At 45.3% G+C, this 15,691-nt stretch overlaps 1 protein-coding gene across 10 annotated transcripts in view; it reads left to right on the forward strand.

Moving 5' to 3' along the window:
* The window catches only part of DNM1 (dynamin 1), a 742,836-nt gene that overhangs the window by 302,347 nt on the left and 424,798 nt on the right, over positions 1–15,691 (forward strand). The gene's annotated exons all lie outside the window — the stretch shown is intronic.

Below are 15,691 nucleotides of genomic sequence, written 5' to 3' on the forward strand. Positions count from 1 at the left end.
CAGGACAAATCTGCATCACCCAACACAGCTGGCATATATCCGCCTAATGAAGAACAGTGATTGAATAAATAAGGCGTGCTGGCGCATTTTGTTTAAAGAGACCATACTATCAAATGATCACACTTACTTAACTTGGATGGCACGCTGTCCGTAGTTTAAATTCTGTTGATTTTGCTGGGCTGATAAGGTTCACTAGTTCCCTTAATTAATTAGTCCTTGCACGAAACTTCCTAATGTTTAAAAATAGAAACAAAAAGGTGGAGGCAGAGTGAGGAAAGCCTCTACGTGAATTTTACTTAATAAAGACCGGCGACTAGGATAAAGAGCACTTACTCGGGATTCCTGAACAAACGTCCTACGTTGGAGTTCTGTTGCAGGCGCACTTAGTCTGGAGGTCTTTAAGGGGAGCTGCCTAGGGTTTAAACGTGAAGAAAGGCAGAATGAAAAAAACCTTCTTTGCGCATTCTAATTTGGCGTCAGGATAAAGAGCACTTACTCGGGATTCCTGAACAAACGTCCTACGTTGGAGTTCTGTTGCAGGCGCACTTAGTCTGGAGGTCTATAAGGGGAGCTGCCTAGGGTTTAAACGTGAAGAAAGGCAGAATGAAAAAACCTTCTTTGCGCATTCTAATTTGGCGTCAGCGGGGATCCTCAACAAAGCGTACTTACTCGGTGTTCTTTGCAAGGAGTCCATAGATGGGGTTCCGTCGATTGACCCACTCGACCTATCCTCGAACGGGGCAGGACTCGCAAGGGCACTAAGCCTACTTGGATTTAAATAGCCCAAATTCCCGCGCCGAACAGGCAATCAATCAGCTGCTTCCGGGTATGACGGTCAAAGACGGACTAAGTGATAGCTTGCAGGTAGGACGGTCAAAGACGGACTAAGTGATTTGTCAGTGGCACCAGAGCGGCCATCTTTTAGTGGGAATTAGTAGCTGGTATTATGTTGCTGTAATCACCGACTTTAAACAGGATTATGTAATTTCATTTATATTCATTATAAGCTGGGAGTGCCAACATATTAATTTTAGTGCATTTTAAACGCACTAATAAGGTGCCACGGATGCAAATGATGAACCTCTCAAACAAGTCCGCCATGCAGATTAAGATGGAAGTGCCAACATATTAATTTTAGTGCATTTTACACGCACTTATAAAGTGCTCCGAGTGCAAATGATAAACCTATCAAACAGGTCACTAGGCTATCATCCTCATGGATTTGGCGATATTCATAGACGTTCATGGCATTATGGATATAGATCATCGACCTATTTATAAGGTCACTTTGTTATTGCTCTTAGGAAGGTAAGCCAGTCCCTATAGTTTAATTCAAGATGCGGTATTCTATGTATATTATAGTTTGCTGTTCACTACTAAACCCTTAAATTAATTATCCAGGACGCGACAGTTGCTTCATAGTTCTTTACATCTTGGTTATGTAAAGAAATATTTTTTCGTTTGTCAATATTTATTTTTTACATGAACGCCTGATGCCAAGGGCATTCTTCGTTGTGTCCTCTGTTTACAGTATCCAAGTAGAAGATCCAGAACACCTCCCGTTTTTTTCTCAGACCTTTGGGGTCAGTGCCTGGGTCCGCTTTTATTTTTTCTAGGATGAACCAACGTAGATCATGTTCACTGTGCTCTTTTTCAAGCCAGTGAGTGACCAAGGGAGCCGTGGTTTTTTCGTTCCTGATGTTCGATTTGTGTTCCCCTATTCGCGTCCTACATTCTCTGCCCGTCTCCCCAACATATGGGAGGTTGCATGGGCACAGGATTAGATAGACGATATTGCTTGTGCGACAGTTTGTCATGATTCCATTCCGTCGCACAGATATCGTACGGTCGTTGGTACTGACTGTCTCTCCAACAATAGCTTGAGGACAAATGTCTCAAGCTATTGTTGGAGAGACAGTCAGTACCAACGACCGTACGATATCTGTGCGACGGAATGGAATCATGACAAACTGTCGCACAAGCAATATCGTCTATCTAATCCTGTGCCCATGCAACCTCCCATATGTTGGGGAGACGGGCAGAGAATGTAGGACGCGAATAGGGGAACACAAATCGAACATCAGGAACGAAAAAACCACGGCTCCCTTGGTCACTCACTGGCTTGAAAAAGAGCACAGTGAACATGATCTACGTTGGTTCATCCTAGAAAAAATAAAAGCGGACCCAGGCACTGACCCCAAAGGTCTGAGAAAAAAACGGGAGGTGTTCTGGATCTTCTACTTGGATACTGTAAACAGAGGACACAACGAAGAATGCCCTTGGCATCAGGCGTTCATGTAAAAAATAAATATTGACAAACGAAAAAATATTTCTTTACATAACCAAGATGTAAAGAACTATGAAGCAACTGTCGCGTCCTGGATAATTAATTTAAGGGTTTAGTAGTGAACAGCAAACTATAATATACATAGAATACCGCATCTTGAATTAAACTATAGGGACTGGCTTACCTTCCTAAGAGCAATAACAAAGTGACCTTATAAATAGGTCGATGATCTATATCCATAATGCCATGAACGTCTATGAATATCGCCAAATCCATGAGGATGATAGCCTAGTGACCTGTTTGATAGGTTTATCATTTGCACTCGGAGCACTTTATAAGTGCGTGTAAAATGCACTAAAATTAATATGTTGGCACTTCCATCTTAATCTGCATGGCGGACTTGTTTGAGAGGTTCATCATTTGCATCCGTGGCACCTTATTAGTGCGTTTAAAATGCACTAAAATTAATATGTTGGCACTCCCAGCTTATAATGAATATAAATGAAATTACATAATCCTGTTTAAAGTCGGTGATTACAGCAACATAATACCAGCTACTAATTCCCACTAAAAGATGGCCGCTCTGGTGCCACTGACAAATCACTTAGTCCGTCTTTGACCGTCCTACCTGCAAGCTATCACTTAGTCCGTCTTTGACCGTCATACCCGGAAGCAGCTGATTGATTGCCTGTTCGGCGCGGGAATTTGGGCTATTTAAATCCAAGTAGGCTTAGTGCCCTTGCGAGTCCTGCCCCGTTCGAGGATAGGTCGAGTGGGTCAATCGACGGAACCCCATCTATGGACTCCTTGCAAAGAACACCGAGTAAGTACGCTTTGTTGAGGATCCCCGCTGACGCCAAATTAGAATGCGCAAAGAAGGTTTTTTCATTCTGCCTTTCTTCACGTTTAAACCCTAGGCAGCTCCCCTTATAGACCTCCAGACTAAGTGCGCCTGCAACAGAACTCCAACGTAGGACGTTTGTTCAGGAATCCCGAGTAAGTGCTCTTTATCCTGACGCCAAATTAGAATGCGCAAAGAAGGTTTTTTTCATTCTGCCTTTCTTCACGTTTAAACCCTAGGCAGCTCCCCTTAAAGACCTCCAGACTAAGTGCGCCTGCAACAGAACTCCAACGTAGGACGTTTGTTCAGGAATCCCGAGTAAGTGCTCTTTATCCTAGTCGCCGGTCTTTATTAAGTAAAATTCACGTAGAGGCTTTCCTCACTCTGCCTCCACCTTTTTGTTTCTATTTTTAAACATTAGGAAGTTTCGTGCAAGGACTAATTAATTAAGGGAACTAGTGAACCTTATCAGCCCAGCAAAATCAACAGAATTTAAACTACGGACAGCGTGCCATCCAAGTTAAGTAAGTGTGATCATTTGATAGTATGGTCTCTTTAAACAAAATGCGCCAGCACGCCTTATTTATTCAATCACTGTTCTTCATTAGGCGGATATATGCCAGCTGTGTTGGGTGATGCAGATTTGTCCTGACTAGCCGCCCCTGATTCAACATTCATGGTGTGTATAAATTATAAAATAATGGCATCTCCGCTTTAGGTTAATAATGGGTAGTATGTATATTTATAATATCCTTTTATCGTAGGGACTCATGCTTGATATTCCGGGGGAAGAGGAAAAAACTTGCATTGTATAGCAATCCTCAGGCCACTTTTTCATCTATAAATCTGTGCGTAGTGGAATTCTATCCTTGATAAAACAGACTTAAAGACTCAGGTAATGGAACTAAAAACATACTGACAGTCTGGTAGGAATTAATCAATGAGGATAATTTATAAACAAAAAGCATTTTTTCATCTAAACAGTGTCCTGCATTGCGGAAATAGGGGGGAAAAAACATCCTATGCGCCCTTTGCTCTAAGGAATCCGTTACGGACTATCGCAGGTAAATCTGAAACCTAGACCGTGCTATTAGCCTTTGTATTGTTTTTTTAAAACAAAAACTATTAATAGGTAAATTATGCCCATTTTGGGCATTAATATGCAGTTAAATTGATTAGATGCGATTCTATACCGTTGTTAGTTGTTATCACCTACTTTACTTTATGTTACATCCAAGACATGTTAGGTCCAAGAGATACTAAAAGTCTGGCCCTTAAATGTCGCTCTTCTGAACTACCAACTTGTAGTACAATAACCCTAATACTTTTGCGTTTGGTCAACATGTGTTCGAGAATGATTATGGTATACAATGTGAGTAAATGGAAGTTATGAAAGATGTTAAACTGTTTAAATGCTCTCTTTTTGGTTGCTCAGCCCAGGCTATCCAAATTGCCTCTTATAGATCTCACCTTGTGGGAGACTAACTTAGGGAGTGGCCCTAGTGTTGTTTGGTACTGCACGCTGTCATTGTGACGAATATATAAACCACGAGCAGAAAAAAGACAATTATGTGCTCAAATTTTATCTATGTTGGAAAAGAGAAATTTATTAGAATGAGATATGCCTTGATAAATTTGACTGTGATGTAGATAAATACTAAGGCATTGTGTTTTATTTTTAGATTACTATCCTGTTCTCTCCCAGTCAACATTTCCCAGCCCTGACGAAGGTGTGGCCCACCCGGCCATTCACCGAAACGCGCGTCGGCCCGTGGTTCCAGAAATACAACACATTATAGAGTATCGATTAGATGCCGTGATAAGATCAATTGTCTGGAACAATATTCTGCTCTATGCCACATATTTACCATCTTTGTGTGGCATACAACAGAACAACCTGTATTGATTGAAGAATGAGAGTGGAATGTTTGATTCTTAGGTAGGATTAGGCTTTGAAAAACTGAAAGAATGATAGTATGATTGAAGTATGAAAATGTTACTGGGTAGGTTCGAAATAAGTATGTAATTTTGTCACTTTTTTATCGCTTTCAAATTGATTATGTGTATTATATTTATAAAATAATTATGTGTTATGGATGTACATAAATGTTTTCTACACTAAAATAAAAATACTTATATATTTGCTAAAAACTGTCTCTTATAAATAATTGATTTATGTTAATTTTGTAATGTGCAGTACCAACTTCTAGGTTTATCACCCCATGTACATTAGGATCCCAGACTTGGGACCACATTATCCACTGGCGGGGTTTGTTCTTTGTTCTTTGTTCAGTCTTTCTTCCCCCTCGACCCGCCTACATCCAATAAGAAGCCCATTGGGGAACCCCCTTCTTTTGCCTCTACACCTCTAGTTACTCCTCAACCTGTGCTGTGCAGAATGTGAAGAGTGACCCCTGAGTCTCACATATCCCGGTTTTGTACTGGCATGACCGGTTCTTTGATTTCCCAGCCGGTACACAAATTAGAAAAATCATATGAAGCCGGTATTTTACCCCTTATCAGTACATACATTAAATTGTAAATGTAGAAAGAAACCACTCTGAAATGTGTTCTACAGCGTCTCTTTTGATCGCTTACTGATAAAGTATTCTAATTGAGACTTTCAGACAGAGATTCCTCACCGTTTGAATATTCTCCAGGCGTCAGACTGGTTCTGGAAATTTTTCTGCAGTACCTTTGCACGCCAGAGGTTGGCGCTGTGCAGCTCTGCAGTCCTGCCGGTCCACTTCGGTAATGACGTTCGGATGACAGGTGGCAGTCTTCCCCTACATCAATGACTAGCTGTTAAAGGCGGGCTCTCCCCAGGCAGTCGTCACCCACCTTCAGACTACGACAAATCTCCTGTGATCTTTGCGGTTCACTATCAACGTGCCGAGTTCACACCTAACTCCCTCATCTGACCCATTCTGGACATGGTTTGGGTTTGTGCCTTTCCCACAGGAAAGAGAGTCCAGGACATTCAGGCTATGATCCAGATCTTTTAGCCTCAGTCCTGGATGTCAGTGGGGCCAACTCTAAGGCTGCTGGGACTGATAACCTCCTGCATTCTTTTGGTTGAGCAAGCGAGATGGCATCTGTGGGCTCTGCAGTGTGATCCGAAGTCCCAGTAGGCCCAGCATCAAAGGGATCTCTCCGACCATGTTAACATTTCGGAGGAGACTGCAAAGTATCAGCAATGGCGGTTTTTGGACTGTGATTGGGTCAGCACCAGACCCCTGTTCCTTCTCTACTGATGCATCACTACTAGGTTCCGATGGCCCTCTGGGAGAGGTGTGGACCAGAGGTTTCTGGTCTCTGGTGGAGTCCCAGCTCCATATCAATCTCCTGGAGCTGAGGGTCATCTGCTTGGCGTTGTAAGCGCTCCTTTCATCCATCAAGGGGAGGCTGCTACAGGTACTCATCATGTGGTACTGCAACAAACAAGGCAAGGTGGGGTCACGGACTCAGTGCCGGAAGATCTGTGTCTCTGGAAATGGCTGGGCAGCCTGAGAATTTTCCTGGTAGTGAACCCCCTGGCAAGATCAATGAATGCCAGGGTGGAAGAGCTCAGTCGTCAGCTATGCGGATGATACCCAAATTGTTGTTTCCGTATCTGGAAATCAGCAGGAATCGCCCGCAAATGTTCTTAGCTGTATGCAACATTTTAATCTTTGGATGCAAAATAATTGCCTAGAACTAAATCCCAACAAAACTGAGGGTTTGTTAGGCAATAAAGGAAACCAGTTGTAACCACTCTCGTTCGCTCCAAAATTGATTATGGCAATGCCTTCTATATTAATCTTCAGAAACATTTACTGAATAAGCTGCAGACCCTGCAGAATGCTGCTCCCCGGCAGCTGATTAGAATACCTAATCACCAGTCTGCCTCAAAGGCATTGGTCCACCTTCACTGGTTGCCCGTTCACGAGCGTATCAACTTCAAGGCTTTGTGCATTGCTTTCATGATGTAGGACTGGACTATTTTAAAAAGAAATTTATTAGGTATGTTCCTCCTAGGCCATTGTGTTCCTCACTAGCTTTTAATCTGATTGCCCCCAAAGTCAAAAGAGCCTTTTAGTTGGTAGAAGCTTTATTTATGGGACAAGCAAAAGTTGGAATGCATTGCCTCTCCACTTAAAATATGTTCCTCCTTCAGAAAGAATCTTAAATCCTGGCTGTTTAATTTGTAGACCCTTATCTGGGCTGCTATCTTCCTTCATACTTCTGTTGCTGGACTAGCGCCAAGATCCCCATGGGCATTCGAGCGCCTTATAAAAGGTATTTTCATTTCACCTAGCAGATTGTGACACAAATTCTCTTCTGCGAATACAGAGAACTGTGTATTAATCTTTTTGCCACATCTGAGAACAAACATTGTCAGAACTTGTGCGCGTTGGAGTTTCTAAGGCGTCCCCTGGTCTTAGACTCGATCTGCCTCAAGTGGAACTCGGTCTTCTGTATACCTTTCTGCCAACACCACTCCTGCCGAGTTCTCAAGAAGATCAAGACTAACTCTGCACGATTGGACACAGAGTATGGTATCCAGAACTCCTGGGCTTGCGCATCTATCTTCTAATCAGGTTGCCTCTCCGCCAGGGCAAGGTTCTACACACAAGCCTTCGAAATCGCCACCTTCATGCTTGGCGATTGATCAGCGACAGCTGAAAGTCTTCAACCTTCCTCCTTAGGTGGTTGATGTTATCTTAGCAGATGGACGTCCCACGACAAAAGGTGTATACGCCTGTCATTGTAAATATGCGGCTTAATGCGGTGCTTGGCAGATACAACCCCTCCAGGCAAAGTTATCTGCCTTTTTGTTAAAGCCACTGGGCACCGCTAGAGGGTGCTTTTCAGTTATTTCTGCCTTCATGCAGTTGTTCACAGGTTGGGCCTAATTGTTTAGGTCTCCAGTTATGCTCTTTGTGGAAGGTGAACAACATTTTCTTCCTCCTCCTCTCTTTGTCATGCCACAGCCGGGCCATAACTTGTTCTTCACATTTCTGATGTGCACTCCCTTTAAGCTGCGTCACAGCTGTCCCATGTCCAATGCCAAGTCTATGTTCCTAATCATCATAACATCTGCAGTGTGTGTGTGCAAGCTTCAAGCTCTCTCTGTCATCTCACCATACACCAGCTTCTTCCCAGACAAGCTGGAATTGCAGACACGGCATCCTTCTTACCTAAAGTTTTGACGCCGTTCCATGTTGATTAAAACATCTCCTTGCTAGCTTTCTATGCTCTGACTCACCCCTCTGCGTAGGAGGAGAGACTCCAACATTCAAACCCCAAGAGAACTTTAATCTTTGGTATTGATTGTACCAAAGAACACTGGGTGGACGATCAGCTCTTTGTGGGGTTCTCTGGAGCAGAAAAAGACCAGGCTATGCGGAAGAGGACCATCTCCAGCTGGATCAGCTTTGCATTAAGATCTGCGATGCACTGGTGAAAAAGCAGCCTCCAGAAAGACTGCATGCTCGTTTTACCAGGGCCAATATCCTACCACTACGTTGCCATGTGGAGTCCCTGTCCTGGACATTTGCCAGGCGGCTATGTGAACGTCCCTCAATACGTTCACGAAGCACTAAACACTATTGTTTGGATGGTCAGGTTCTCTGGGAGGGACATTTTGCCTGCTCAGTCCTGCAGGGCTTTTTGGTTTGAGAACATTATCAGACCCACCTCCGAATAGGTATTGCTTTGGTATCTAGTCAAAAGGAGAGGAATCTGCACCTTGGAAGGACCTGGAAGTGCTGAGCTCAGCCTTTTTCTGGCTTTTTCATTCAAATATCTCACTCAGACGTTTTATCAACCGCTTCATTTGACGGTTTTGAACCTTTCCAGCATTTTATTGTCATTACCTGAGAGGAAAATTATTTTTCTAGTCCAATAAAATGTCATCTTTATTTAACAAATGTCCTGCTTGTTGCAGAAAGAAGGCCAAATCAAATCCTCACGATCTGTGTATTATCTGCCTCCCTGACATTCACGTTCCTGATAGACCTTTTCCAGGCATATCCTGAGGGACAGGGAGAAGATTTGCCTTCATGGACCTGAAGAACGAGGCAGAGAACACGAGTGACAGTATGAAGTTGGGACGTCACATGAGCGAGGCGAGGCTCTTCCACCTTTCCCTAAGGACTCCAGGATCGATGGAGATCCAAAAAGAGAAGAAATCCTCTAAAACGTCAGTCCAGATCGGAGCTGTTGCAGGGATTCTGCACATATGCAGAACTATTCGAAGGAACATGGGACCTCGTGTATAGGGGCTAAGCCTTCGCACCACCTTAGAGCCCACAAGCCCAGGAGCTATAGTGTCTCACTCGCTCTCCTACACACTCACAGAGAAGCAAATGATTAGACACCCCAGAAATACAACACTCCAGACTCTCTCAGGAATTGCGGTAACGAGGCAAAACCCTTTCGCTCACACTCTCTTGTTTTTGTCCCCAATAAAGTCTGACAGAGACACAACAAAGTTTAGAATATTTATTTGAACGATCATGCTCTATAATGCAGTATATGTGCCACAACAAGCAGAAAAATGCATAGTACAAATATTGTCAGCATAGCAACAAGGACATATATCATGAAGGGAGATATAATGAAAAGACAATAGAGAGAAGACAGTTCAGCCTAACCTTCCTCCCCTTGCTAGGAATAGGTATTTTTATATTACCGAAGATTTCTGGGCTTTGTCTGCAGACCCCATGCCCTAGTGCCTAGATGGTATATATACATCAAAGGAACCGCATTGCTCCTCTCCCTGGAAAGGTCCCTCTCCAAGTGTGTGTTTTTCATGCGTGCATCCCCATAATATCCAAATGCTAGTCTCCAACCAGCTGCATTGGTATGTTGTGTCTAAGTGCTAGGGCCTGACCAGAACAGAACAACAATGGGCATTGTTTATCGACCTTGCTCACAATGTTCAGACTAATCTCCAGAAACAGGCAGAGAACGAACACAGTGAACAGTTCCCATGTGAAAGGCACGGACTGAATCATTGCAAAATAAAAGTAGTTAGTAACGTGTGCAAAGCTGAATCATGGCTGACCAACTCATGCTAACTCAGTGCTGTCGACAATGTCCTCATCGGCAATGTGACAACGCCAGTGACATTGACGTTGACGCGAGGTACAGTGCCTACATGCTCGCCGTCGAAAACTAGATCAACTTTGAGAAAGAGACAGCGTTCGACGTCAAGAGATGGGAGGTTGGCGTCGAAGAATTTCATGACGTTGAGACAAAGAAGTCTCTTGATATCAAAGTCTGTCGACATAGATACATAGAGGGCATTCGATGTCGAGAAGCCTGTCGATGTCCAGGCATACACGACCTTCAGGATGGGTCAGGAAATAAAGACCAAGAAGGTTTTCAACAACTTCTGACTCCCCAGGGCACACTCACAATTGTTTCTGGTCCTTATTCCCTACTCCTGCACCCATCTCTACCACCTCCTCCAGCTCCATCAGGACCTATTCCATGTACTTTACCGTCACCTCTTCCTCAGACATAGGCACCTTAGGAGCTCCTTCACTGGTAAGGCCTCCAGCTTCCCCTCTGAGATCAAGCTCTCCTCAGTCCAAGTCCAGATCTCGCGATTGATTGCAAATAAGAGCGACTTCCAGACATCATCATGGAGACGCTCCTCTAGGCGCAGACGTAGATATCATCATAGGCAGTAGCAGCTGCTACTGAGCAGTAGTGGTGGGTGGAGGGTGGAAGGCGTGGGGAGGTTAAACATGTGCCTGCGCTGTTGGTAACATCAACAAGTTTCAGAAGGTACTTGTATGGGGAGCTACAAAATGTAATATTTCATTGCCTGTACCGCAGACTTGAGCCAGGGTCAAAATGAACATCTCCTGGAATCCTATGCCCCCGCTTACCAATGAGTCCCTCTCATCCATTCTCTCTTCAGTCAAATCAGGATCACCACTTGACCCCGCGCCACCCAATATTTTACAATTGGCGTCTCCCACAATTGCCCCTGTCCTTATGGGTCTGTTTAATGCCTCCCTTGCGTCAGGAGTAGTTCCCCCGGAGTGGAAAAACTCAATGATAAAGGCCCTGCTCAAAAAAACGCACCTGGATCCGGCGGACTTGGGCAATTACCACCTCATTTCGTTGCTCCCAGGCATCAGCAAAATCGCTGAGAAACATGTTAATCATCGATTCTCCACTTTCCTGGAGTCTCACAACTTGCTCCACCCTTCACAAACGGGCTTCTGCCCCCGCCAGGGCTCAGAGACCGCCCTACTAACGTTTGTGGAGGAATGAAGGAAGATTCTAGATGCAGGAGGCTCCGCAGCCATAATTCTTCTCGACCTAAGCGCAGCCTTTGACTTTAAACCCTAGTTCCGAGCCCTAAACCCTAGTACCGAGCCTTAAACCCTCATCCCGGGGCCCTAAACCCTATCGGCGAGCCTTAAACCCTATCGCTATCCAGTGGCCAAGTGAACAAGGGACTCACGTCTGAGCATACCCTGCCACACTTAGGGCGAACAAAGCGATACAAAAGGGGATGATGGACGGAGCATTTGAACAAATCAAATACTCACCCCCAGTCAACTGATCTGGGTTTAATCCATCACCATTCTTTAGTTCACTCAGCCACCCCATTTCAGACATGGCTATATGCAAATCAGTCTGACCCTGTGCCTCATGGGAACAGTCCAGCCCGAACTGCCAAGCCATGTCTTCCCTGGACCGGAAACAAGCTTCCGAGGACCGGTTTCTGGCATTCCAGCCGTCTTCAGCCCGGCTTGCTTGAATCCAGTGGCAAAGTGAGCAAGGGACTCATGTCTGAGCATACCCTGCCACACTTATGGCGGCCAAAAGCGGTACAAAAGGGGGTGGTGATGGACGGGGCATCTCAATCAATCAAACACTCACACCCAGTCAAAAGATCTGGGTTTAATCCATCACCGTTCTTTAGCCCACTCTGCGACCCCAGTTCAGACATGGCTATATGCAAATCAGTCTTACCCTGTGCCTCATGGGAACAGTCCAGCCCGAACTGCCAAGCCATGTCTTCCCTGGACCGGAAACAAGCTTCCGAGGACCGGTTTCTGGCATTCCAGCCGTCTTCAGCCCGGCTTGCTTGAATCCAGTGGCAAAGTGAGCAAGGGACTCGCGTCTGAGCAGGGTATGCTCAGACGTGAGTCCCTTGTTCACTTGGCCACTGGATTCAAGATAGCCTGGCTGATGAGGATTATGAATCCGAAACCGGTCCCAGGATGCTTGTTTCTAGTCCATGGAAGACATGGCTTGGCAGTTCGGGCTGGACTGTTCCCATGAGGCACAGGGTCAGACTGATTTGCATATAGCCATGTCTGAAATGGGGTGGCTGAGTGAACTAAAGAATGGTGATGGATTAAACCCAGATCAGTTGACTGGGGGTGAGTATTTGATTTGTTCAAATGCTCCGTCCATCATCCCCTTTTGTATCGCTTTGTTCGCCCTAAGTGTGGCAGGGTATGCTCAGACGTGAGTCCCTTGTTCACTTGGCCACTGGATTCAAGATAGCCTGGCTGATGAGGATTATGAATCCGAAACCGGTCCCAGGATGCTTGTTTCCGGTCCAGGGAAGACATGGCTTGGCAGTTCGGGCTGGACTGTTCCCACGAGGCACAGGGTCAGACTGATTTGCATATGGCCATGTCTGAACTGGGGTGGCCGAGTGAGCTAAAGAATGGTGATGGATTAAACCCAGATCAGTTGACTGGGGGTGAGTGTTTGACTTGTTCAAATGCTCCGTCCATCATCCCCTTTTGTATCGCTCTGTTAGGTTGGGGAGCACACATGGATCACCTTCAAATTCAGGGAACATGGCCCACAAAGGAAATTACTTGCATATCAACCTTCTGGAACTATGAGCTGTTAAATTTGGCATTGAAGTCTTTCCTACCATCCTTCAAGATGAAATCCTTTCTTCTCCATACAGACAACACAACAACGATGTGCTATCTGAACAAGCAAGGGGGGACACGATCCAAAGCCTTTTCACTGGAAGCTTTAACAATATGGAATTGGTTGCTAGCCAGGGACCTACGATTCAATGCAACCCACTTACCAGAGGTACAGGATATTCAAGCAGACTCCTTAAGCAGGCTTCTTCAAAAAAATCATGAGTAAGTTCTACATAAAAACACCATTCAAAATATCTTCTGCAAACTTCGAGGTACGACCAACCAGTGACACTGGGAAATGTCCTATAGATCGACTGGTCCGGCAGATTTCTCTACGCTTTTCCTGAGATACCCCTGATTCCATCAGTAATCATCGAGCTATCTTACTCAAAGGCCCAAATAATTTTGATAGCTCCAGAGTGTCCCCGACAATGGTGGCTCATAGACCTACTCTACATGTCAGAACGTCTACTCATGAAGTTGCTGTGCAGACTAGACTGTCTCATAAAATTCGGACGTCAAATGGTTCATCTTAATCTCTCTTCTTTGAGTTTGAGTTTGGCAGCATGGCTCCTGATCTCGTACAATAAGGCCATTTAAATTTACCACGGGAATGCATGAGTATTCTCAAACAGGCTAAACGTCCAGCAACTCGTTCAGCTTACTCTTAAATGGAAGATCTCGGGCGTGGCCAAGATGGCGGGGGGGCCACTAATCCTGATCGCTGCGAGCCGCCGTCGTTAATAGCACCAGTTTTAGCCCTCCGGCTCCCCATCCATGACAGCCAAAGAGTGCCACAGGCTGTAGGAACCAGGCGATCACCGGAAGCAACTCGCAGAGTCCCCCCATGGAACTGGACTGGGCCCTGGTCACCGAACAGAGCGGGAGGCCTCTGGTCTCTGGTGTGGCCTGTGGTGTGGTACTGAAGCGAGGCCTGCGTGAGATCACTGAGTGGGCTGTGACTCATGGGCGAGAGCCCCTCCGAACACTGCCGCGCTTCCGACCTGTGTAGACCCCCCATCCATTGCTGGGTTGGCGGCACGGAGGAGAAACCAAGCCTACGTAGCGGAGCCTCAGCCCGGACGCTGTGATCTGTGGTGTATCCTTAAGGTGAGGTGTGGCCTACAGCAAGACCCCGAGGTGCGGACTGCTTCTACAGCGCCGATCGGCCTACCAGAGGAGCAGGGGCCCTGTAGACTGCGCCTATGCATCGGACCGGCGGGGGCCCCCTCCCCTCTTAATGCTCTGACAGCTGTGAGAGAAAGGCCAGCGAGGGAGTGAGACACAGACAGGCGGAGAACTCGATAGAAACCAGCACCAGTCTGATCCTTATAGAGTTAACTGGGGAGCCCCGGGGAGGCCTTAAGACACCGGCGCCATGCCCTGTCCTCCAGTGGGGCGGTGGCGGGCCCTGGGCACAGTGAACCTCACTGAGGGACTGCGACCACGGCCAGCAGTATCAGACTGGGGAGGCCAGTAGCGGCTTCTCTTCCAGGGGATACTCCTCAATAGTCATGAGCACTGAATAATCCCCGCCCACGTGCGACACTCCGGTGCATATACAAAAATACATATATATGTTTATGTTTGAGGAAAAAATACAGAGTACTTCCCAAAAACATACATATATACACGTGTACATATATAGACATGCGGCCTATTATACCTCAAATAGGCTAATCTGCCAAAATTACATGGATTTCTTGTTAAGAAAATAATAATAGAAACACATAATAGAGGACATGCACTCTAATAATGTTCCACAACAGCCCTTTACTTTCAAAGCAACAGTAAGTAATAGCAGGCAATTAGCCCATAGGCTGCATAGATGGAAAAACATCACAGTGCAAAAAACACTTGGCACCTTGCCTTTAAGAATTCCCAGCACCTGGAACACAGCACCTTTTAAGACCTCTAGGAGTCCCCTGCTCCCATCATGCACCACAGGTCAGAGTTAGGTCAGCTCTTTTTTCCGGCTCCTTCTGGCGCATTGAGCTTGTCAATTTTTGATTGTTCCAGTCAGTCAGTCAGCCAAATATCTTTATTTCGGTTAATAAAAACCATAAAAGCAATGTAATACAGAATTCGTTATATACACATTAAAATTTGTACAGAAATAAGATATGCACATGATTGCAGTTAATTTAACAAACTAAAAACAGTTAAAATCTTTGATTCAAAGAGAAAAGGGACAATATCTGTATCATAAATAAAAGGTCCAACCCAATTTTTCAAACAATCCTCAATATGTTATATGTCCTCCTGGTAATGAATTCTTCTAGGTGAGTCTAATGTTATTTATACGTGCTGCCGCTACCAAAAAACTGGCTACACTGTAAGTAACCTGCATAGAATCAAGCATTTGTAAATGTAGGAGGGCAGGCCTCACCTGGACGAATTTTAGTTCCTTCAGAACAGGGTATAAAAAATGTTTACGGGCCACCAGATAGTGCTCGCAGAACATCACTAGGTGGAGCGTGTCCTGTGTAGAGAAACTATCACAGGTGCAGGGTGGAGTATCTTCAGGGGTCCCCCACTTCAGATAGGTACCAAGTGTGAGGTGGATGAGGTTGAACCTAAATCTAACTAAGAGGAAACGATGGTGGGAATTAGTCACGTACTTCAGATAAGGTTCCATGACTGGGGAGGTCACAAGTT

This window comes from Lissotriton helveticus, chromosome 5_2 (genome assembly GCF_964261635.1).
Source record: "Lissotriton helveticus chromosome 5_2, aLisHel1.1, whole genome shotgun sequence".
Classification (NCBI taxonomy): Eukaryota; Metazoa; Chordata; class Amphibia; order Caudata; family Salamandridae; genus Lissotriton; species Lissotriton helveticus.